This window comes from Sinocyclocheilus rhinocerous, unplaced genomic scaffold (assembly GCF_001515625.1).
Source record: "Sinocyclocheilus rhinocerous isolate Xijiao unplaced genomic scaffold, SAMN03320098_v1.1 scaffold275, whole genome shotgun sequence".
NCBI lineage: Eukaryota > Metazoa > Chordata > Actinopteri > Cypriniformes > Cyprinidae > Sinocyclocheilus > Sinocyclocheilus rhinocerous.
In genome coordinates, this window is record NW_015659967.1 from 381,998 (window position 1) to 406,580 (window position 24,583).

Below are 24,583 nucleotides of genomic sequence, written 5' to 3' on the forward strand. Positions count from 1 at the left end.
TCTCTCTCTCTCTCTCTCTCTCTCTCTCTATATATATATATATATATATATCATAATCATCCTTTCTTCTCCTGCTTTCTGCTCTTCCTTGGCTTCCTCAACCTCTCAGGATGATAGAAGACTTCTACGTAATCTAGTAAAGAAAATGGACACAATATTCTCTCTCTCTCTCTCTCTCTCTCTCTCTCTCTATATATATATATATATATATATCATAATCATCCTTTCTTCTCCTGCTTTCTGCTCTTCCTTGGCTTCCTCAACCTCTCAGGATGATAGAAGACTTCTATGTAATCTAGTAAAGAAAATGGACACAATATTCACTCTCTCTCTCTCTCTCTCTATATATATATATATATCATTGCAGAAGGTCTGGATCTTTCACAGATTATTCTAGTCAACAACGGCCCAATTAGAAAGGAACAGCAGCTTGACTGACATAAAAAGCAGTCAATCACAGCTTGATTCTTGCCATTTAACTTATCTGAGATAAATTATACCAGACTAACATGGGGGAAAAATAAATAAATAAACAATATGGCAGCAATTCCTAAATGCTGAATATCTGCATAATATTTGATGTCTCTAAATGCCTGTTCACACAAGCACAAATATTGAGCATTACAATTTGGTCTGGTTTTACATTTGATTTGTTTGTTCAGACAAATGTGTAAAAAAACGGCAGCCAGACTAAATGAAAATGCAGATTCACTCTGAAAGTAGATGGCAATAAAAAAAACAAAAATAAAACATTTAATTCATTGTGTTACTTGATGCTTCTTTGTAATTATTTGTGAAATTCACTTGCAATTTCTGAGTGAAAATTGTTTCTATTTTTTTTCACTGCACAAGTCTCTATAGTAAGGCTGTGGAAGTGACAACTGTGTTTAAATGCACACAGATAGAGGGACTCTGGCAGCAAGGCAAATAGGAAATGCTCAGCCAATTAGTACAGATCAAAGGACATAAATTTAATTGGTGGTGAATATGCAAATAATAAATGGCACGTCTGTCCTGCAATAACCTATACAGTTTTAGACAGTTAATTGGTTTGCGTTGCACTGGGGAGCTGTAAAGTCTCTCCAACAATGGAATAAAATTTCACTGCTTGAGTCCTTACATGCAATAAAGCCTGACAATAAAAATATTGTAATGTTACTGCTGTTCTCAGTGAATACAAATGATAAACACAGCGTAGTATGTTGTAGAAAGGAGATAGCCGATATAAAAACTGACTGGGCAGCTTGTTCAATACAGTTAAGCTCTATTGACAGTGGTTTTAACAGGCTGTCAGTTGCCACAGAAAATAATGTCGACTAATAATCCTTCGGATAATTGACAGACTGATAATAACAAAGCCAAATATACAGTAATACATGGTCTATGAAGCAAGGCATTGAACCAACATAAACATGAGACTAGTCTGATAAAATTGCTTAGCTATGAGCTTACCAATGTGACGTTCTGTCCAAATAGACTGAAATTTTACATAGAAAATATCTATCTACACTCTTTAAAATGGGTGTCAAAAGAGAGTTTTTCACAGTAATGCCATAGAAGAACCATGTTGGGCTCCACAAAGAACCTTTTAGTTAACAGTTCTTATATTTTTCTCTTACTGTGAACATTTTAAAAATGTTTTCCGCTATAAAGAACTTTTTGTGGAATGGAAAGATTCCATGGATGTTAAAGGTTCTTCATGGAACCACAGATGCTAATAAAGAACCTTAATTTTTAAGAGTGTAGAGGAATTATCTTGGCAAACAGAAGTTCTTCCACCTAGAACTGTAGTCTATTTGTCTGTCTATTTCATCAAATGACACTTTTTTTTTTTGTGAGGAAAAATGAATGCAAGCACTTTAACAAAAATATAAGCTGACATTATGCTACAAACACTGTTGATAGAACTTAACTTGAATTGAACCCAGAATATTCCTTTATAAAAACATTGAATCTATTTGTAAAGTTCTCTTTTTTTTTTCTTTTCATACGTCACTATAAATCTAAACACTGGAAAATCAAAATGCAGAATGTTTTGAGTCTGGGAAGCTGTGCTTTGGGTTTTGTAGGAGGATTTAGTCAACATCTGGCAGAGCTCCCTGACCCTGTAAAGCTGTGCCCCATGTCTATCTGTAATCCCTCCCTACATCTAACATGGCTTAATCCACACCACACTGGAGAATACATGCTGCATTACAGGAGATGCTCGTATGACTGATTGAAACTGACTGGATAGAGCTGCTGGTCACAAAAGACAGCTCAAGATAACCCCAGTACAAGATTATTCACGTAATGAGGAATTCACACATCAGTCATAGTCTCTATTTAGAACTGAACAAATCGCTGTCAAAATCATTCTTCCCATGCAATACAGCTTCTTGTCGTGATCTTTCTCCACTCAGACTAAAGCTACGATCCCAAATTTATCAAAATCAGTATCAACGAAAAAGTTCTATATTCTCGACAGCATGTCAACAAACAACATTGAATATGGTTTGCTTTTATTTTTGCAAAGATTTTTTTTTTGTCCACGCCCTTATTACATACTGTATCTAGCTATCTGTAAGCATTCCTACTGATCTCAATGGCAGTTGCTTGGCTGGCACATAACACACCCATTTGAATTCTGCCATCTTTGTTCATGGCAACTTAATTCTGGACACAATTGTTTTTATTTTGGAATGGTCAACTTGACGCCATTCATCATAATAATCAATGAATATTCAATGATATACAAGCATATAACTTGCTGTTGTAGACGCACACAGTCAACGCGCTCAAAGGTTCGCAGACCGTTTCAAAAATGGCGGATGGCTTACGTATCGCGGCCCATAGAAACAGTCGCTAATGAGGCATCTACGTATATATATCTATGGTAGGAAGTTCGGAGATGGTATTAAAGTAGATCAGTTTAAATGTATTGTATGAATTGCCCTTACTATGGAATAAAAAATATGCACATACATTTTTACAACACTGTACTCTGTATTATATTACCTTTGAATCAGAATACAAAAAAAACTAGTTAATGCTAATGCGAAGGTGTTTCTAATACAGCGTCTATGGGAGTGATGGTAAATTTGACATAGTTCTCTCTTCTGACTGCCGTTATCAGTATCGCTCTTGTTTTTTTTCTTCTTTTTATAAGTCGTGAAAACACTATCGTGGGTTTTTCTTTTGATATTTGAGCAAATGGGAACGCAAAAAAACAAAACAAAAAAAAACAGGCAGAGGTGTGTTAAATTAGGATTTTTTTATGTGGGGCAGAGGTAATTTAAAGGGGAGAATATAAATACAAAATATTAAGAGTTGAACAGTCTTATTAGGAAAATTAAACAAATTGAGTTATATACAACAGCATTAAGACACAGTTCAAAAGCAGAAAACGGCCTTATTGAAAATGCAAATTGATTCTCTGCCAGTAGGAGGCGCTTTTGGAACGGTTTCCCTCGTAACAGCTGTACACAAAGCTGCGCGGCTCTCATTGTTACGGAGTGAACAGAGGAAGCGTGCGGATTCATATGCAAAGCTTTATTCAGAGATGTGGTCAAAACAGGCTATGGTCAACAACAACAACAAGTATGGCCACAGGCAAGATTAAAGGGTAATCCAAAAACAGGTGAGGGTCAATCGACGGCAAACGTAATCCAGAGGGCGAGGCACACGGGTAATCCATTGTGGAAAATAGTTAGGAAATAGGAAATAGTTCAGGCGAGGTGCAAAGACAGTCCTAAACAGCTAGACAAAGGGATAATCTAAGAGAGACTAAAGTCCAAGGCAGGCAGAGAGCAAACAGGATGAGATAAACAGGCTAGGATAAAGACACTGATAAATCAGGCAATGAACAGGACTAGACTTGACTTGGAATGGCTCCATAAAGTAGCTATCACTAGGAGAGCGATAATCGCTAAACAATACTCGGCGATCTGAGAAGGGTCTGAGTTATATAGTGTGTGTGATTGGCTACAGGTGAGGGTGTAATCAATGAAATGGAACATGGGAAATGTGACATGTAACAGTCTGTGTAATGGAAGGGCGACCTCTGGTGGCAATCGAATGGAAGTCCAAGGACAGGATTCGTGACAGAATACCGATATATTAATGGGAACTGGACAGGCAGACAGTTCATGATTAGATTCATTGACTGAAACTGGCAAGAGCAACAGCAGAATCCAGACAGATAGACAATTCAAAATTGGATGTATTAACTGAAACTGGACTGGTAGACATTTCAGTGACTGAAACTGGACAGGCAGACAATTCACACTCAGACCCATTAATATAAACTGGACAGACAGATGGTTCAACATCAGACTTACTGACTGAAACTGGACTGACAGAAGGTTCAAAATCAGGCTTGTTAACTGAAACCAGATAGGCAGACAGTTCAAAACTGGATGTATTTGCAGAGATAGGGTGAACAGACTGATCAAAACCAAGAGCATTGACTGGAACCGAACTGACAAACAACTCATGGACTGATACTGGGCAGGCAGATAGTACTAAATCAGAATTGTCGATGGGGTCGGAACAGACAGGTGATTCAACATCAGGCTCATTGAGGGAAATGGGACTGGCAGATATTTCAGAAACAGATTCATGGCTTGATCCTGGATAGACTGACAGTTCATAATCAGACTCATTGACAGAAACTGGCAAGACAGGTAGTTCAAAATCAGATTCATTAGTAGCATTTAGACAGACAGATCGTTCGAAATTAGACTCATTAGTTGCGACTAGACGGACAGGCAGTTCACACTCAGCCTCCATAGCCAGTTCAAAACAGAAAGAGAGTTCGTAGATGGCCTCCTTGGCTGGCTCAGAACAGGACATGAGTTCATAAATGGCCTCCTTGGCCGGTTCTGCAGCGTCAGCCGCCACTTCTGGAGACATCATAGTGGACGCTGCCGCCTCGGGGGTTCTGTGGTGATGTACGCAGCCCAAACGCACCATAGAGCGATCCCCATTATGGGAAGCGCTACAGACAGGGGAATCCGTTCAGGAACAGAGGGACTAGAATGAATGGGCTTGGGGATACCATCTGCGCCTGCTGACATCAGTGGTGGATCCTCCACGCTGGATGCCAGTCGGGAATACTGACGAACTGACCTTGGAGATCTGGGTGTAACAGACAGGAAGTGACCAGACTCTGGACGATCAGCTGCGACGTGACTCTGGACGATCAGCTGTGACGTGACATGACTCTGGACGGTCAGCTGCGACGTGACGTGACTCTGGACGATCAGCTGTGGACGTGATGTCACGTTCTTCCTCCGTGACACCCATAGTGAATAAAGATCCAACAGACAACAAAGCATAGTCCATAAACTGATTGAGTGATGAATGCGGACCCTCGCGAATAAGCTTAGACTTTAGCGATTGATTAATGCCCTCACAGAAAAAGTAAATCAAAACACAATCCGGCAGATCAGAATAATATTCAATGTCCAGACACTTGAATATAGTCCTCGAGCGATCGCGTGCCCTGCTCGAGGGCTAATAACAGTCTTGCAGTGTCCATACCTGGCCAATGTCCACATGAAAAGTTGCTGGATCCTTGTGCGGCCGAGTATTCTGTTACGGAGTGAACAGAGGAAGCGTGCGGATCCATATGCAAAGCTTTATTCAGAGACGTGGTCAAAACAGGTTATGGTCAACAACAACAACAAGTATGGCACAGGCAAGATGAAAGGGTAATCCAAAAACAGGTGAAGGCCAATCGACGGCGAACGTAATCCAGAGGGTGAGGCACACGGGTAATCCACAAACAGGAAATAGTTCAGGCGAGGTGCAAACACAGTCCGAAACAGCAAGACAAAGGGATAATCCAAGACAGACTAAAGTCCAAGGCAGGCAGAGAGCAAACAGGATGAGATAAACAGGCTAGGATAAATACACGGATAAATCAGGCAATGAACAGGACTAGACTTGACTTGGAATGGCTCCGTAAAGTAGCTATCACTAGGAGAGTGATAATCGCTAAACAATACTCGGCGATCTGAGAAGGGTCTGAGTGGGTGTTTTATAGTGTGTGTGATTGGCTACAGGTGAGGGTGTAATCAATGAAATGGAACATGGGAAATGTAGTCCGGGGTCACATGTAACAGTCTGTGTAATGGGAGAGTCAGTGTAATGGAAGGGCGACCTCTGGTGGCAATCGGATGGAAGGCCACGGACAGGATTCATGACACTCATAAACGCTACTTTATCAGGCAGTATTCAGGCATTATAATTTAGATGAGATGAAAATGACATCGAACGTTTGAGAAACGCCCCCTTTTTGGTCCGCAGAGACCTATACTTGGATTTGTCATTGTGCTTTCTGACTTGGTATTTTGTTTTCAGATTTGTCATTGTGTTTTCTGACTTATTATTTTGTTTTCGAATTTGTCATTGAGTTTTCTGAGTTGTTATAATGTTTTCGGAATTGTTGTTGTGTTTTCTAAATTGTTATTTAGATTTTTAGATTTACATTTGCGTTTGTAATTTGTTATTTTGTTTTCAGAATTGTGATTTGTTTTGCACTTCTCGGCAACCGTAAGTTTCCCTTTCAGACGCAAAATTTGGGAGGAGAGTATTAAAATGAACCACACAAAGCAATTTACTAACGTTTGCGCCTATCAAATTACTGGTATTTGTGCCATTATTTAATGGCAAAAAAGTATGTCTTAAAGCAGGCGGCAATTTGCGCAGCTCTTGGTAGATCACGCTGGTCATTATGGAAATTAGATGTCGCATCTGAGTTTTTTTAATGTGCACATTGTTAGTAAATTACCCACAGAATTTCCCCCTCCCATCAGCGCTTTTATGGAATTGCGCTCTAACACTAATTTGCCCTGTTTAGGGGTCAAACAGACCTGTATTGAATTTGGTTTTCTTCAATCAATCAAACAAACAGTCAATAAATCAATCAATGTCCTATGAATTAAATAATTAGAATAATTGATTCACAAATGTTTTCTCATTTTCATCTCAAGCATGTTTATTTGTCCACTTGTAGCCTATATATTTTTTAAACAAACTAGTTAGATGTACTATATTTAGATGCACTGTAAAGTATATTCTAGTCTGAACCTTCACTCCCCACATTTTTCACAGACCATGTGAAAATTATCTTTGCAGTCAGAGACAGAACATTTCACATAAGATTTGCACCTTTCTAAGCATAACTTATGGAGAGTGTTTGCACCTCTTCCTTTGTTCAGGTTTAGTGCTGTCATTTCCTGTGGCCTTTCTCATCTACTGAATGTGAAATTGCATACTGTCTAATTAGGTTCTACATTTGAAAACTTCATAGCTGTTAAAAAAGTAAGCATCTGTATAGTGTAAATAAAGTATTACCATGGATAAAAGTGAAGTATGAATGCAATCTGAATGTACTACATTTACCACCATGTTGGCACCACTAACCTCAACTTTCAGACGCCATTGTATTTTTCAGCTTGTCACTGTCACAGTATGCAACAGATAGTGTGATATAGGCAGTTAAGGATACATCTATGCTGCCTTGAAAATCGATCAGATGAAGGTATCCATTAGACAGGATGTGACACATACATATGATTCGGAGATGCTCTGTCTACCTTGCCAGTGGCAGCTTCTTCTTTTTTTTTTTTCTCGACACAGCCAGTGACTCTCCTGAGATGTGACGTCAATGACAGCAGACAGAGAAAATAGTCCTCCAGAAAAGGAATGAGCTACTCATAAAACTTCTACTATACAATAACGAAAGCAATGACTAACCAGCCAAACCTTAAATCCTTGCTTCCTACTCTCTCAAATTTCTCTTGCAACTTCATTGACTGTGGCTCATTACTGCCCTCTAGCTTGTTGGAGACAGTGTGCACATTATAACAGTGTCACGATGGGCACAAGCTGCAAGTTAGCAAACTTAAAACATTGAAAGTGTAGTCCATGCTAGTCTAATGCAGAATTACATGCAGTCAAAGTCACATGATCCAATTATTATGTAAATCACAGATGTCAGTCTTTGAATAAATGGTATGTTCTAGACTCTCGCTTTTCTCCCTTCATGCACATGAGTGACAGAAACATGCACGATCCTTATAGGCAATGACACATATTCTTCTGGCAATGGAGATGTCATAGTCACTCCAGCTTGTCTCGTTACATCTGGGAGTCTGAAATGACGAGGCACATTTTTAGAGAGGCTGTAGGGAAAGACAAAGCGCCTTTAACCTGTGCCCTTCATGGTCCCTTGGAGCCTGCTAGTAAGATCCGTATCTAGTTGAACTAGTCCACAGATAACTGCTAGATAACAGCTCTGTCAGACTTTTCTTAAATTAATTTAATTATTATTCTCTATGAATAATGCATCAGTGGATTAGATAGTGTAATGTCAGCAAGATAACACATTACGCGTCCAGATGTTTGCACGATAAGCATGTGTAAGACAACGCTCACTTTGACAACTGCATTTTTAAAAATCATGCCTCACTGGATGTTCCGCAAACTTTATGAAGGAAAAGCATAATAGAGATGCCGTAATAGAGATAACAGCAGTCTGACATTCTGCAATCTGCAGATTTCTGCATTGTATCAAAGCGCCTTTAACCTGTGCCCTTCATGGTCCCTTGGAGCCTGCTAGTAAGATCCGTATCTAGTTGAACTAGTCCACAGATAACTGCTAGATAACAGCTCTGTCAGACTTTTCTTAAATTAATTTAATTATTATTCTCTATGAATAATGCATCAGTGGATTAGATAGTGTAATGTCAGCAAGATAACACATTACGCGTCCAGATGTTTGCACGATAAGCATGTGTAAGACAACGCTCACTTTGACAACTGCATTTTTAAAAATCATGCCTCACTGGATGTTCCGCAAACTTTATGAAGGAAAAGCATAATAGAGATGCCGTAATAGAGATAACAGCAGTCTGACATTCTGCAATCTGCAGATTTCTGCATTGTATTTAAATAGAGCAAACGCTGTGTATGGCAGTGTGATTAAATCTGGCCTTTCTGTCTTTTTTTGCTGATAGTTCCGCTGAGTTTAAGTCAGTAAGTGGCACAGCGAGAAACATGTTGAGAGCGATTAGCACATGTCATAAGACCTCCAGCATTTGCACTTATAACAGACACATGGCAATGCAGCATTCGTGATGGATGTAGGAAGGGTAAACTCAAAACCAGATACAAACAACAAATATTGGGTTGAGACAGAAGTCTTGTAAGCATCATATACGGACAAAAGTGCACAAAGTTGGTGATGTAAAGAGGCAACATACATGGACTTACCAAAAACATGTCTGCACTTGTAAAAATAAGGTTCTTTATTGGTTTATATGGTTCCATGAAAAACCTTTAACATTCACAGAAAATTTCCATTGCGCAAAAGGTTCTTTATACTTGAAAAAAAAATCTCTTTAGATTATTAAAATGTTATTCACATTAAGAAGAAAAAAAGGTTCTTTCAAGAACTGTTCACTGAAATATTAGAGGAACCACAAATGGTTTTTCAATTGCATCACTGTAAAAACCCTCTTTTGAAACCTCTCTTTTTAATAGTGCGAGATAAAAGTGCTGAAGCAGCCATGCCATTAAACTTGCATCTACAAGTCTTTGAGCTGTACCAGGTGAGCTACTGAGCTAGTTTGCCTTGTCAAAAGAACTGTATTTATGGATCTGGTTATTGTAACAGGAAGTCAGACTACAGACAACAACAGGTTAGAACCAAACAGACGGGTTTATTGAACAGCTTAGTAAATGTCAACAATAGCAGGTGAGAATTGGCAGATATAGAGTCTTTGGCAGATATAATGATGATACTGATGAGACTGTTTTCTTTACCAGGTTTTGGAGCACGGGGTGAGAGTGAACACAGCCCAGGAGCAATGACCGGAGCAGATAAGTAGTTTAAGACAAACACAGGAGAACATGAGGGTAAACACAGGAGAACATGAGGGTAGACGCGGGAGAACAGGAGAGACGGTACCGGCTCACAGGTAAGCCATTCACGTAGGTATGAGTCTTACTTCCACAAGGGAGACCAGACAACATGACTGAGTGTGCTGTGTCTTCTTATAGTGCTGAGTTAATGAGGGTTGAGTAATGTCAGGTGTGCATGCTTAGACAGTGTTCGAACTATACCGTGGACTTTGGGGGAGCCCACTTGTTTTTTTTTTTATAACGGGGAGGGGGGGGGTGATCGTGGGCTTGCGCGTGCCTCAAAAGAGGGCTTGCAATGACTTACAAAGATACATAACAGCTACAAGTGTATGCACTACTTGCTTTATGCAAGCACTATATAGGATAAATCACTATACAGGATTTACCCTATTATACTTTATCGACACAAATTGATAGGTGAAACAACAAACAGCCACCCACAAATAGTCTATAAACAAAGCATCAGGTTGTCTTTGACAGGTTACTCGTCGTCAGGCTATAGAATAATACCATAATTCCTCCGTTCAATTAGGCCTAAGACATCGAGAGTCACGCAGACCTATAACAACCCAGCCACAACACATAATTGCGAATAACATGCCTTACCTTAAGGGGAGCCGAGCTCCCCCTAGCTCCCCCGTAGTTCGCACCCTGTGCTTAGAACTCCGGTGATTTTGATCGCTGAATGGTGGATGAACCTGGCATTTCCGTGACAGTTATGTGATGCAAACATCAATATACAGTGGGTACGGAAAGTATTCAGACCCCCTTAAATTTTTCACTCTTTGTTATATTGCACTCCCTCATCTATCACACCTGATTCAACTCATCAACTCATTAGTGGAGACTGCAAGACCTGAAGTGGGTGTGTCAGATATAGGGAGACATACAAAACGTGCAGTGCTGGGGGTACTTCATGGGGAGGTTTGAGAACCCCTGCTCTATAGTTAAAAGTGTTTTAAGATCATAACATAGGGTGACCATACGTGCCATTTTTCCCGGACACGTCCTGGCCAGGATTTGTTTTGGCTTTGTTTTCCTGTTTTCATGCTTGCTGAAGGTAATGATCGAAAGTAGTTTGACCAATAACATGCAGGCATTGTACATAATGGACCAATCATGGTGTGTGAGAAGGTGGGATCTACGGTCAAAGCGATGCTATTACGCGTACATATTAGGTGTGTTCGACTTGAGCAGTGCGGCTCACACCGATCAGTGTTTGACATCAAAGTACCTCGAGAGCGTTTCGAAAGCATAACCGTCTGTATGGTACTTTGATGTCATACACCGATCGGTCTGCACACGCAAACAAAGCCAAAACCTAGATATTTTAGGCAATATAGAAATCCTGGCAAGGACGTAATGGCACGTATGGTCACCCTATCATAACATAGTATTGTGCAAGGAACCATGCAAAAATAAGTCTTTATTAATCAATAGTCTGCAACTGTAATCATAATTTATGTGAAACACAATTAGTTGGTGATTTACTGCCTCTAGTCTTGATTTCAACTGGAAACTGCAGTGAATTGTATGTATATGTACGTTTTTGGACTTTCACAAAACCCCCCCTCCCACCGAGGAGCCTGTATGTTGCAACTTACACATGAATCACAATAATGAGAAAATGTGTATCACATGAAAAAAAGGTTAATTGAAAACAAGATTCACCCTGATTTTCATAACAACCGCAAAGTTTAAGGCACCACATGTGAAGAAGGGTTTACTGTCTACAACACCAAGATTAAAGGCCTGTTTCGTTCTCTTTTACAGGATATGTTATTTTATAGCCATCTGTATTCCAAGTATTTCCAGCAACAGCATCAGAGAACTGAAAGCCCGTTGGGTAAAGAGAAACCACAACACAGAGTTACAGCCTCACGCACCATGAAGACTGATTAATAATGTGCTTTGGCAGAAGAATAATGTGATATAGGGCAGACGCATTGCACACATGACCTTGTTATTGGACCGCTCTCCTCTAATCGAGGTCTCTTTTGGCAGCAGGGACTGTCAGCCCAATTCAGAGCTCATAATTTCACAGGAATGCATAAAACATGAAATATCTTTAAAGGCATAAGCAGATATACTATAGTGCATTATTAATATGTTTTGGGAATGGAGGTGTTCCCAAAGCACACAGTCAAATCCAGTTTATAACCAAACCTGGTGATTTATTTTATTTTATTTGTATTTTTTGCAATGTGACATTGTTTCCATGACAATTAAGCACAATCCACATTATGTGTACATTGTTTGTACACAGTGTATATTGATCATTGAGCTTACCATATTATATTATGTATTACAGTAATGAAAATTAATGAGGTGCAGCTACATTACCATGAAATTGAAAAATATATATTAAGAACTTTTTTTTTCATTATTTTTGAATTGTTACTTTAGTTTTCATCCATTTTTTATCCAATTGGATGCTCTTGTGCAGAAACACAGTGTTTACTGCATAGCATTGAGGTTTACCTGATTTTAATGATATGTTTTACAAAGTGTGGTTCATGTGTTAATGAATGCATTGAATGCAGAGTTTATTTCAAGTTCATTTTGAGAATGCATTAAGTTAATATTAAATACAGAATAAAAGAGACATAATTCAACTTTGAGCTTGATCAAATGAGCATCAATTGTTTCATATCTGCTGATTCTTCTTTTACCTTACTGTTATCTTGAAATAATCAAAATTAAGTCAACAGTATTTAAATTACATATGCATTTCTACTGTATATAGCAAAAAAAGAGCTGTTTAGTTCATTAACTTGAAACTACAAAATAACCATTACTGAAGTATCTACAATAAAGTCTTTTGACATTATTGCTGCTATGTGGCTGTTGGAGCACTTAAATTTGTTTGCATATGAATAAATGATCATGTTCTGTTGATGTTTTCATGTAAACAGCATTCACACTGTTCTCAACTATTGAAAGGGCAATATCTTCAATCTCACTTTCTTTCTCTTTCTCTCTCTGCCTTTGAAAGTAACCCCAGGGACTGAAAGACAGAGAGTGTTTGGGAAAGGGTGAGATAGAAGCTTGTTAAAGCTCCTGTGCACACAAACAGAAATAAAACGAAGCCATCAAAAGAATTTTCATTAGAGGTATATATGAGACAGTATAGAGTAAGTGGAGGTGAGAGAACACAAGTTGTTTCTTTCAAGCCTCCTTCAGTGAAGCAGAAGACAGGTCTGCTTTCCATCCACTCTGAGAAGCATTTGAAGAAATTCTTCTTCAAAGGCTCTGCGAGCTCATGCCTTTACCTGAGGACACAAGTTCATCTCACTGCACCATAATGCATAACCATACCTCATTTATCATTAAAAATCACCATATGCAATTATAATATAATATACATTGATATATATGATATTTCAACAGAATATAAGTTTTAAAATATTTTACACTGTTTAATATTTAAACACAATCTACTGACACAATGTACTGTAGTAATATGAAGTAATTTTCTGTATTTATTTTTTACAGGTGTTTTACCTGTATTTTGAATTTTGCACTGCATTGAGTTGTGTTTTAGGGTTAACAGAAATGTCTGTAAAATGACTGGATAATGTCCTGGCAGAAAATTACCAGTACATTATCCATTTTTATTTATTTTTATTCTTTTTTTTTTAAAAACTGCATTGATAGTAGTAGTAGTAGTAGTAGTAGTAAAGTTTGTATTTGTAAAAATGAAAATGCAACAGAAATAATGAAAAATAATAATCTAAAATATGAAGATGAAATATGTAAGAGTAATACATCATTTCAATCTGTTAAGGGGTCTGCTTTTATTTGTGTACACTCATAATATCACCAAAAACATTGTGCTTTTGTAATATACAGAAAATAAATAGTGTGCGCTTTCTGCTGTCTCGGTTTTCGTGAACTTTTTTCTGAAACTCGTCATAAAAATGAACCAAAACCCAGCGAATACTTGACACACAGACATGAGAAATATGTCTCAGAAAGCTGAAAGTGTCTACTTTTAAATGAAGTAAGTTATATCGAAAACAAATATTATATGATAAAAAAATATAATAATGATAAAGGAATCCGTATGGCATCCATATCTGTAATAAGAGGTCCAGTCTTTCCCATCTGAACTAATTATTTGTAAAAAAAAAAAAAAAATTTAAAAAAATAAATAAATATATATATATATATATATATATTTTACCAGCTGGGTGTCATTTGCTTTGAACTCAATAAATTATAAATTGCTCAAAAAAAAAATTCCTCTTTATGGAATTTACTTACATGGCTTGATTAATTACATTTTTTATCACTTCACAGTAATTGCATTCATTTTAGAGCATTTCATTACTATATAAAAAAATTAAAAAAAACTTTAAATTAACACATTAAATCAACTCAAATTAAATCAAGTCAACTGGACCTTTGCAGTATACTTGTTTATATGTGTACTATGCTTCTGCACATTAGAGAGCAGTGTAAACCTTAGAGATACTGTCACGTGAAATTAATGTCAGGGAAACTATAGCATGTTTCACATCACTTTGATCATTTGCTATTCATCTACCACAGAAAAGGTTTATTTCAGTTTCACTGAGAAAACCAAGTCTAAGAGATAATGAAAACAGACTTTTAATTTTCAAAATGACACTAACAGGACGTATGTTTAAAGATCAAAAGATTGTGAGCTTTTTGATACTCTGCAACTTTATTATATCACCTCACAAATCCACTATTAAATCTAAATGAAATTGTTCATCACACAGTTTTTCCACAATAAGACACAAATAGCATCCATCAACTCTCCTTTTATAGATAAATCAAATGTCTTCACAGACGTCTCCAACACGGCCCCCCCATGTGTGAAACCATATTGATGATGAATATCAGCAGATTTCACAAGCTGTTTCCCTCCCAAATGAGTACAACTTGAAAGCATACAGCTACAAAACTTTTCCTATGTGCTCAGCAGAAATGGATCATCAGTGATGTCAAAAGCAGTGGTTAAGAGATAGCCGTGAAAACCAATTATGATACAACCTAAAACCAAGTTTATCAGAGAGAATCAACACAGTAAACACATTTTGCTAATGTCTGTGAAAAAGGATGCATCATCTGGAAACAATGATGTTCTATTTTAAGCATCATATTTGCCTACGAACAATGGATAAACGTCTTGAGAATTCCAAGTGAATTGCAAGCAGGTCTCTAAATGCACAGCCACATTAGTGAAACTTCAGTAAAATTTTGCGGAAAATAGATCCATTGTCAATAGTGTAAAGATGCATGAAGCACAACTTACTCAGATGTTTCTTTCAAACAAGCAATATTGGTAAACACAGTGAATTTGCATGTTCAAAGTACAACAAACTTGAATTCAATACAAAATTCAAATTTTTTTTCACCTCACAGTCTCTCATGTGAAATGTTGAATCACACAGATTCATACTGAGATGACTGCATTTCGCACATTGGTAAATATGACCGTAAAGGAATAGTTCTCAAAAAAAATGAAAATTCTGTTATTAATTACTCACCCTCATGTCGTTCCAAACATGTAAAACCTTCGTTCATCTTCAGAACACAAATTAAGATATTTTAAAGGGGTCATATGATGTTGCTAAAAAGAACATTATTTTGTGTATTTGGTGTAATGAAATGTGTTTATGCGGTTTAAGGTTAAAAAAACACATTATTTTCCACATACTGTACATTATTGTTTCTCCTCTATGCCCGCCTTTCTGAAACGCGTCGATTTTTACAAAACTCATCGGTCTGAAAAACGAGGCAGCTCCAGGCATGACGAAGCAGATATCGTCCTCTTTTGGAAGGCCAAACAAAGTAGTTTCGCTTTCACAACGAAACACAAACCATCCATTAGCATTCACGCATGTCTTAATATTGCTCAGTTGACATATAAACTCACAGAAGTATGCAGTCTGGTTGTTGCCATCTTTGATCATGGGCTCATGATGCATAAAAGTCATGTCAAAATTATCATATTTACAAGTTGAGGGCATACAAACACCACTTTCCCGAGTTGGGGTTGTGTCATTTAAAAAAATATAATGGAAACCCCATTACTGTATTTATAATAAGTTTGTGCACATTTAGAGTCCTGTTGATGAAGAACTGCAATAAGGCTTTTCTGAAGCCAAAAAATACTAGGCTACTTGTTTAGCTGATTTCACAAACCAAATTACATTCCCATTACTTTCTGTGGCAGCATGATATTGATAAAAATTACAAAATGACAATTACACACTTAACACCATGTCTACACCGGACTCGAGAGGCACCGCGTTACAAAATACTGTAGAACCCATAATAATCAGTGACACTGTCTACACTACGACGCGACACGACAAATCCCTGACAGTAAACTGATGCCTTACTCTATTTATGACGTACTGACACAAAGATTTTTAACGGTCGCTTTGTCGCGTCCAGTGTAGACAGACTTTAGCTGTTTCGGCACGACACAACAACTGTCGCGTCTAGTGTAAACATGGTGTAAGATGTTTGTGCTAAAAAGCAATGTTGTAGTACTCAAGACCAGACTCGGACCATCTTTTATGGTCTTCGCCTTGTTATGGACTCAATTTGGACTTGACAGTCCTCAGGTCACGGTCTTGACACAACACCATTTTCAACTAAAAACTGAAAACTTTTAAATGCGTTTTGGTCATTCATTTACACAACAACAGTGTCTTTGGGGCCTGTTGCTCCAAAGTGCAAGTTTTTGAAAACTATACTATTATTGTCTCCATGTAAACTACAAAAACATACATTTATGAAAACGGTGACGTCAGGTGCATATCTGTTACATGTTCAGTCTATGTGTGTTTCTTTACAAAGTCATATTGCCAAATAATGTCCTGGTATGCATAATACAGTGTTTTCAGTCGCTTTCACAGATCCGTGTGAACGGAGATCATTTTTAACAGGGATCGTTTCTTTAAAAGCCTGGAATTTTCCACACATTATCTTACTGATTGCCAGGAAGTTTATGACAAACTCCCACCTTCAGATTGTTTACATAAGCTGGAGTGGCACTATTGGTCAAAAATGCACAAGACTGCAGTAGAAAACTTTGAAATTAACATTGTTATTAACATCAAGCTGCGAGAATATTAGCATCAAGCAGAGAGAATATACATAGCCCAGTATCTAAGCAACACTATGGCTTTGCTATATTCTGGTTGATTCCATAAAGCAGCTCAACTTTTGACGTATTCATCCCGAGACTGCAGACATTCAGGCCTAACTGTATTCAAACAAAATCCTGACAAGCTTAATTGCTCTGAAGCTACCTACCAACCTCACAACAAGACAGCCTTTCACGTCAGCTCGGCGGGAGAAGCGGTATTAAGCATTATTAAACATGACTTAAATGGCATGACAAATTACTGGGACAAAATGCATGACAGTCAAATGCTAGCAGGCACCATAAACGCCCAGCAAGATGAATTAAAAGTTTTCGAACTCGAACGTGTCGGAGGCTTCTCTCTCGCTCGACGCGTCCCTAATGTAAACATCACATGTATTAAGACTTTAAATATTTTAAGATAGAAGCAGTTATTTAGAGCAGGAAAGTGCCTCTGGACCCGAGAGTGGCAAGCATGCGAGAAAATGGTGGAGGTGCTTCATCTAAGACAAAGATATTTTTAAATATTCCATGAACTCGTTTTTAAAGAGCGCAGGCTGAATGGTGTACATGGCCCCACACAATTTAGCAGTATCTGCTGAGGAGGGTCCCTGGAGAGGAGGTAGATTATTTCTGTAAGAAGAGGCTGTTTAAAGTCGTGAGGCCCGGAGCCGCAGCCTGACGATTCATGGGAGCTGTCAAACCGAGGGCCCGCTGGGAGCTCGTCCGAACCACACTCACACAATGCTCAGTTAGGGGGAACGCTTTGATAATTATTCTGCTAATACAAGCAAACTTCACCATTAGCTAGCCGGCTGTCGATGAAAGAGACCAGAAAGCGACTCTTGCTCTGACAGGATGGGTCTTGCTGGAACAGTTCTGCTGCCTTTGGATCGGGTTTATCTGCTTGTCGAAACAATGGTGGCCTCTGTATTTTTCATTATTGCTGCAGGCAAAATAAAAAAAAAAGGGAAACTGGTTACAAATCTTTCTGTGTGAGATGGATAATGAGTGTGTTTAAGGATTTTGATCAAAATAGGAACATCTGAAGACAAACCTTTACTGTAAAGTATCCTGAGGGAAACTGGTACTTTGCAAGAGTAGCTGCATTGGATTGATAACGTAGTACTGTGTGTAGTGCATTTACATTCATCATAATGTCTTCTGAGGCAACAGGTAACTGCAAACATTATTAATATTCAAAGGGTTTGTTTTTCATGAATAATGAGGGGATGGGAAATATTTTTTCCTTGTTAAAATACTTTCTCCTAGTCCAATTTAGTACACAAAGTCAACTATAAGTACTGTAAGACTATGGCCTTTGTCCAAAGGTTTTCCTTTGGGCTTCCTTGGAATACCTTGATCCAAAGCGGACCATCTGGGGCTTTGAAGAGAACAAAGGCAGACAGAGTTTATCCGAGTTAGGAGATGGTTGGACCCGCTGTTTATTTCCCATGTTTTCTTATCAAACTACTAGCTAACAGCAACATTTAAGACATTTAAAACCATTTTAATTACAAAACCCATTTTGAGACATTAGTAAGTGTCTGAAATAACTAACGATTGTGATCCGGCAGAAATGTATTATATGCAATGCTAAAGGCTCCCTATAGCACACGTACATCACAGAGACGTCTATTTGACATCTGCATTTATCTGTAAGACGTATTTTTTGAGTATTTGCTCATCTGCAATACGTCTATAGGACGTTTCCTATCAGATGTCAAATAGACGTTTATTAGATGTCTTTAAGATGTTTATGATTTAGAATGTATATAAAACTGACATCTTACAGATGTCTATCAGATGTTTGTACACAGCAGATACATTTCATTCATTCATTATGAAAATACCAGATACCACTTAGATAACTTCATATTTGTTCTGTCTCTTCCCTGTGTCTTTGTTAATACCAGACGTCTGCATCCACATATAGGTCATAATTACATATATATTAAACTCATATAACGCATGTTATTCTGCCTTTTTTGTCTGTGATCTCCCTATGTTGCTCTGGCTGAAAGGACAACAGTATAGACAGCGCACAAACAGCCTCAGATAATCAAAATTTCAAGGAAAATGCTCATTCTTTCTGAAGAAATTTGACATAAATACATGAGGTTTATCAATATTTTTCTATATGTTTACACCTTTGGACTTAAAAAAAATTATATATTTGATTTAGCATGATTGACGTGCACTACTGGCACAAGTTAATAAATTATTGTTCTTTTCACATTATTTATCATAAATCAAGCTTGAGGTCCGAGGCTATTTGCCCCACCCGGCCCGTTGTTTTATGTGTGTATAGGATTGGAATCTGATCTAAATTATTGACTGTTCACACTTTGTATCGTTACATTAAGTTCAGGTTTGTGCGTGCCATGATGCTCTTTTGTTTTCGGAATATCTGTATTGGTTACTATGTTGCGTTTGTATGAAATAGATTTGTAAAAATCGTAGTTAATATGATTGTTTGCTATTCTTGCTAAGTTTGAACAGATTCCAGTGGGATATGCACAAAAATCGGATTTGGACTGATATTCTGTAAAAGGCTTAAGTCATTTATAGGTTTATTTCCTGAAGGGTATAACTACATTGGCTCTTAAACACTTTCAGATCATTCATGTTTGTTTTGAGCTGCCTAACAAACTCTTGCTCAGCCAGTGGTGTGAATTTTAAGGGTGTATGCTTGAACCAGGGTTTGGCTGCTTAGTTTCCCCAGTTAGATTCTATAACTGCGCCAACTATATCTAAGCAACCTAAACTTCTTTGTGTTTTCAGTTAAGCTTCAGTTAGCAAGCTAACAGCTTAGCTTACTAGCTTAGCATAACAGTAACTGGTTGAGGGGAGTGTTTGGGAACTCTGTTTGAAAATTACAATGGCATTTCCATTTGGTGCCACTATTGGTGCAGAAATCACATAATAATTACATACTAATTACATAACCAAACATAAATTTACATACTACATAAAATACACAGATTCCAGTTTCAGATGCATACAATTGCTGACATATTATGTCCCCACAAACCCCACATACCCAGCTTCTGGGCACTGAATTACAATCCTGTTTTTTTGTTTTGTTTTGTTTTTTCCATTATAAAAAGAGAGATAATGTTGGTGACACAGCCTGGTCAGGCAATATTTGTTCAGTATCAGCTAGCAGTAGAGATGCTGTGCTGGTTCCACATCTCTGTCCACAAAACGGGTGACAGTCAAACACCCTCTACACAATGAACTTCACATGTCACCCAGATTACAGGACTGTAATACCTATCCTGATGTTCAGTGAAGGAGCTTCCCAAGGACAGTCTGAAATTCTATTTCAAGCTCCTAAATTGTTGAAGATTATCGGAGTATGTTAAGAAAATACTATTTCAGTCTTTCTACTTCAAAAATGTATGTGTTACTTGCCATTTCTTTGTAATTAATTGTTAAATTTACAGGCAATTTCAAAGTGAAAATGGTTTCTACACTTTTCTTCAGTGTAGTGTCTTAAAATAATTTATTTTGGAGTGTGCACACATATCACAGTTTTATCGCTAGAAGTTGCAGAGAATAAAGCATTGACAGCTGGCAATTTCTGAATACACAAGTAAAAGCAACCAGAGGTGATGTGACAAAATTGTGATGTTTACAGTTTTAAAAGTTGTGAAGTTTAAAGTTTTATATATTTTCTATTTATATTTTACAGTACTGAAAACAATGCAGTTTTATTTGACATTCCGGATGAAATTTTTTAATTTTCAAAAGTCAAAAATGTTTCAGTTTTTGTATAGCAATGCATTCTATTATTACCTTATCTATGAAAGATGCAATCAGAATTTGGTTACACTTTATTTTAAAGTGACGTTATTAGAGTGTAATTACACAAATAAATAATTAAGGTTAACTTAAGGTTAAGATCAAGCAATTATGCATCATTTACTGTTAATACTACAGTAAGGACATATAAAGTGTAACTACATCACCATTAAAAAATAATTTCTGAAGGATCATGCGACACTGAAGACTAGAATAATGACTTCTGAAAAATAATGACTTCAGCTTTGCGTCAGAGGAATAAATTACATTTTAAAATATATTCAAATAGAAAATAGTTTAATTTGTAAATATATTAGTGCTTTTACTCTGTTTTTTACCAAGTAAATGCATAAGAGACACAATGCCCCACAAGGAAATAAAATATGGGTAAGTTTTCCGTAAGATTTAAATTCAGGGGTAGTGTAGGGAATGGAACAGTTTGCAAAGTATAAAAATCATTATGTCTATGTAGAGTATTCATAATAATAATTCAAAAAAAATGTGTGTGTGAGTGTGCTATTCTAACAATACATGATAATGCACGATCAAAAAAGAATACATAATAGCAGCATTTTCACTGGTGGTCTCAGACTGTACATCAAAGGAGGCCGTATCATAAATACAGCAATTATACAGCTCTAAATAATTAAAATATTTCACTCATTGTGTGTTGTGAGACAGGGTTAATGAGTTATTCAGCTCGGCAAAGCAGATGGATGGATAAGAGTGTTTCAGTGTCGCTGAGGCTGGCCGCTGCGGGCTAATCCCAGAGCAAGGTCACACTCATCTGATCCAGGATCCAGGAATGAGTCCTGACATGCTCTGCCACCCAGCCCTGACAGGGAGCAGCCACCACACTGGGGCAACTGGCTGGAGATGCTATCTGGAGCGCTCGGTTGAGCGCAATCAAATATTTATGACACGGAGGCTGTTTTATCAGAGCGTCACTGTAATTAGACATGAAAAGCTATTGAGCTGCTAGAAGAGGGTGGAGTGCAAATACAGTATAATATTTGGCAAAAAAAAAAAAAACCTTCCCAGAAGGCACCTGGTGCACTGATTCTGATTGAAACATCATCTTGCTGACATGAATAGCTTTTCCTTGAATGACTGCTTAACATGCTGTTAGTATCAGGTTTTTTTTTTTTTTTAGTGGAAATGCTGGCACTAATTGTTGATGGAGAGATGGTAATATGAATGACAATGAGGAGATCTCCACAGGGAGATGCCCGAACCGTGAGTGAAAGTCTGTCAGTAGACTGCCTTGCAGGAAAAAGAGAGGGAAGCGATTGTAATTGCTCACAAACTGCTTGATTGAGCACCCCAGTGTCCTGTTAATCAGACTGGATACACGACAGACTGGCTACCCATCAAACAAGGATATGAAAGCATGTCATCAAAGAAGATGATTTGTATTTTCGTTGTAAGTGCATATGTGTAGATATTCTCTTTTACATCTTAAAATTCTTCCCCATTTTGGAAAATACACAGTATATACATATAACATGCACTGCTTCAAGTCTAAATGTATTAAATATCAATATAAATATTTAATGGTTTGAGACATTCATGGTAAATGGTGGGAAAGAGCAATCAGTCCAAGCAATCCAATGTACTAAGCAATCAGACTCTACCAAAATCAACCCGTGTGCCAATACACAACACTCTCAGGAGGTATATTTCACACACAAAGAAAGAAGCAGCTCTGTTATGTCTTTATAAAGGTCAAAGTAGACACTGGTGCAGATTAAAAGCTGGAGCCGGAAAGCAATTTATCACTCAGTGTTGAGGGTAACATGTTACAAATAACATAATCAGTAAAGTAGGTTCTAAATGAACACTATAACATCCGCTCCATATTCAGATAAGAAATGCACTTTATTTTTATTTTTTTCTATTCAATCCATTTATTCACTGGAAAGCAAACACTGAAAACATCTCTTCTTCCCATGATGGGAGAAATAGCTGTTAAAAAGTCTGGTGTTAAGGGTTTTTTTTTTATGGTTTTGAAAGAAGTCTCTTATAGTCACCATGGTTTCAATTATTTGATTAAAATGACAGTAAAACAGTAATATTATTACAGAAATATTATTACCATTTAAAATGACTGTTTTCTACTGTAATATATTTTAAAATGTCATTTATTTCTGTGATGCAAAGCTGAATTTTCAACATCATTGCTCCAGTCTTCAATGTCACATGATCCTTCAGAAATCATTCTGATATGATGATTTCCTGCTTTTTCAGGATTACTTGATGAATAAGGAAGTTCAAAAGAACAGCATTTATTTAAAACAGAAATGTTTTGTACCATTATAAATGTCTTTAATGTCATGTTCGATCCGTTTAATGTGTCCTTTTTAATGGTTTTTAAAATATTTATTACACATCTCTGTCTTCCAGTATCTTTTCTTTTATTTATATAAACAAAAGGACACTCAAGAGTTAAAGTTTTTAGGTGCAAATCATATGATTCTCGTATATTACAGTTTTAGATTATCCCACAGCTCAGCATTATTGAGGCTTGTTGATATGATCATTAATGAGCAGAAATGTGAGATATTGAAAAATGAGATATTTGTGAAGACTAAGGTAATGAGGCATGATGGCACATTGATCATGCATCATCAATACCTCTGTGATCGGTGACGGCAGACACTGTGCTGATGATTCACATTTAGAACTGTTTATTGGAGGATATGATCAATTCACTCCAGGCCACACGCTAATAAGACAGTTTGAGGCTGGTCTGAAATGAGAAAGCCATTTCATCCAAGATTAATCTCTGACTATTGGCATAAAGTCTGATCCACTTTGAGGCTTGATAAAGGTCAAAACCAGGCCCAAGTCAAGTCTCTAAATACTGAAACAAATCAAAAGATGAAAATACTAAAGGACTTACTTGACTAAGGTTTTATAAATCTCCTCGATTAAGTTTACAGAAAAGGTATTCAACCACTGGAGTGAAAAACCAGAAGAGAAAACAAAAGAACAGTGTGTGTCTATATGGTGCTCTATGTATGTGTGTGTTATTTTGTTGGAAGTCAGTGTGTGAAGGTCTGGTGTAATCTCTTGTCCATTGTGAGTAATGTGTGTATTTGTGTGTGTGAGAGGTATTTTTGGGTGTTAAGGTGCCATGCTGAGTGTGGAGAAATGGTGCTGCACTGTTAAGATTGTCTGCCCAGCAGTGCAGGTCACTCACTGTGAGTCCTCTACCTCCCACAATCACAGCAGCTTCACTCACACCCCTGGCACACAAGGACAACTTACCGTGCATCTTTTAGGCTTTTTTTTTTCTCTCTCTCTCTGCAGCTCTCTTCTACCGAGGCTCATTCTAGAGGCTCCGTCACCTTTTATTTTAAGCTTTAAGCTCCTCTTCTCTGTTCTTCTGATTGTTCATGGCCTTCTTTCAATCTGTATGAATTTGGAAAGCGTGACATGTAATATCAGGAAAATGTTGATGGAATAACCACACTGGACAAGGACATCAATCCTGTTGTCCTAACAATTGTATAATCAAAATCCCATGTAATAGATGCTGCCACCTTAAACACCTTCTACCTTTACCTCTACCTTGCCTTTTAAATGTAAATTTAAGTCCTTAATATGAATTCATTTGGATTGGATTAAAATGTAGATTTAAGGAAGTAGAATTAAAGGAATAGCTCATAAAAAATTGTCCTCAAGCCATCCAATACAGTAAGTAAGTGACAGTAAGTGACGTGACATGTGGCC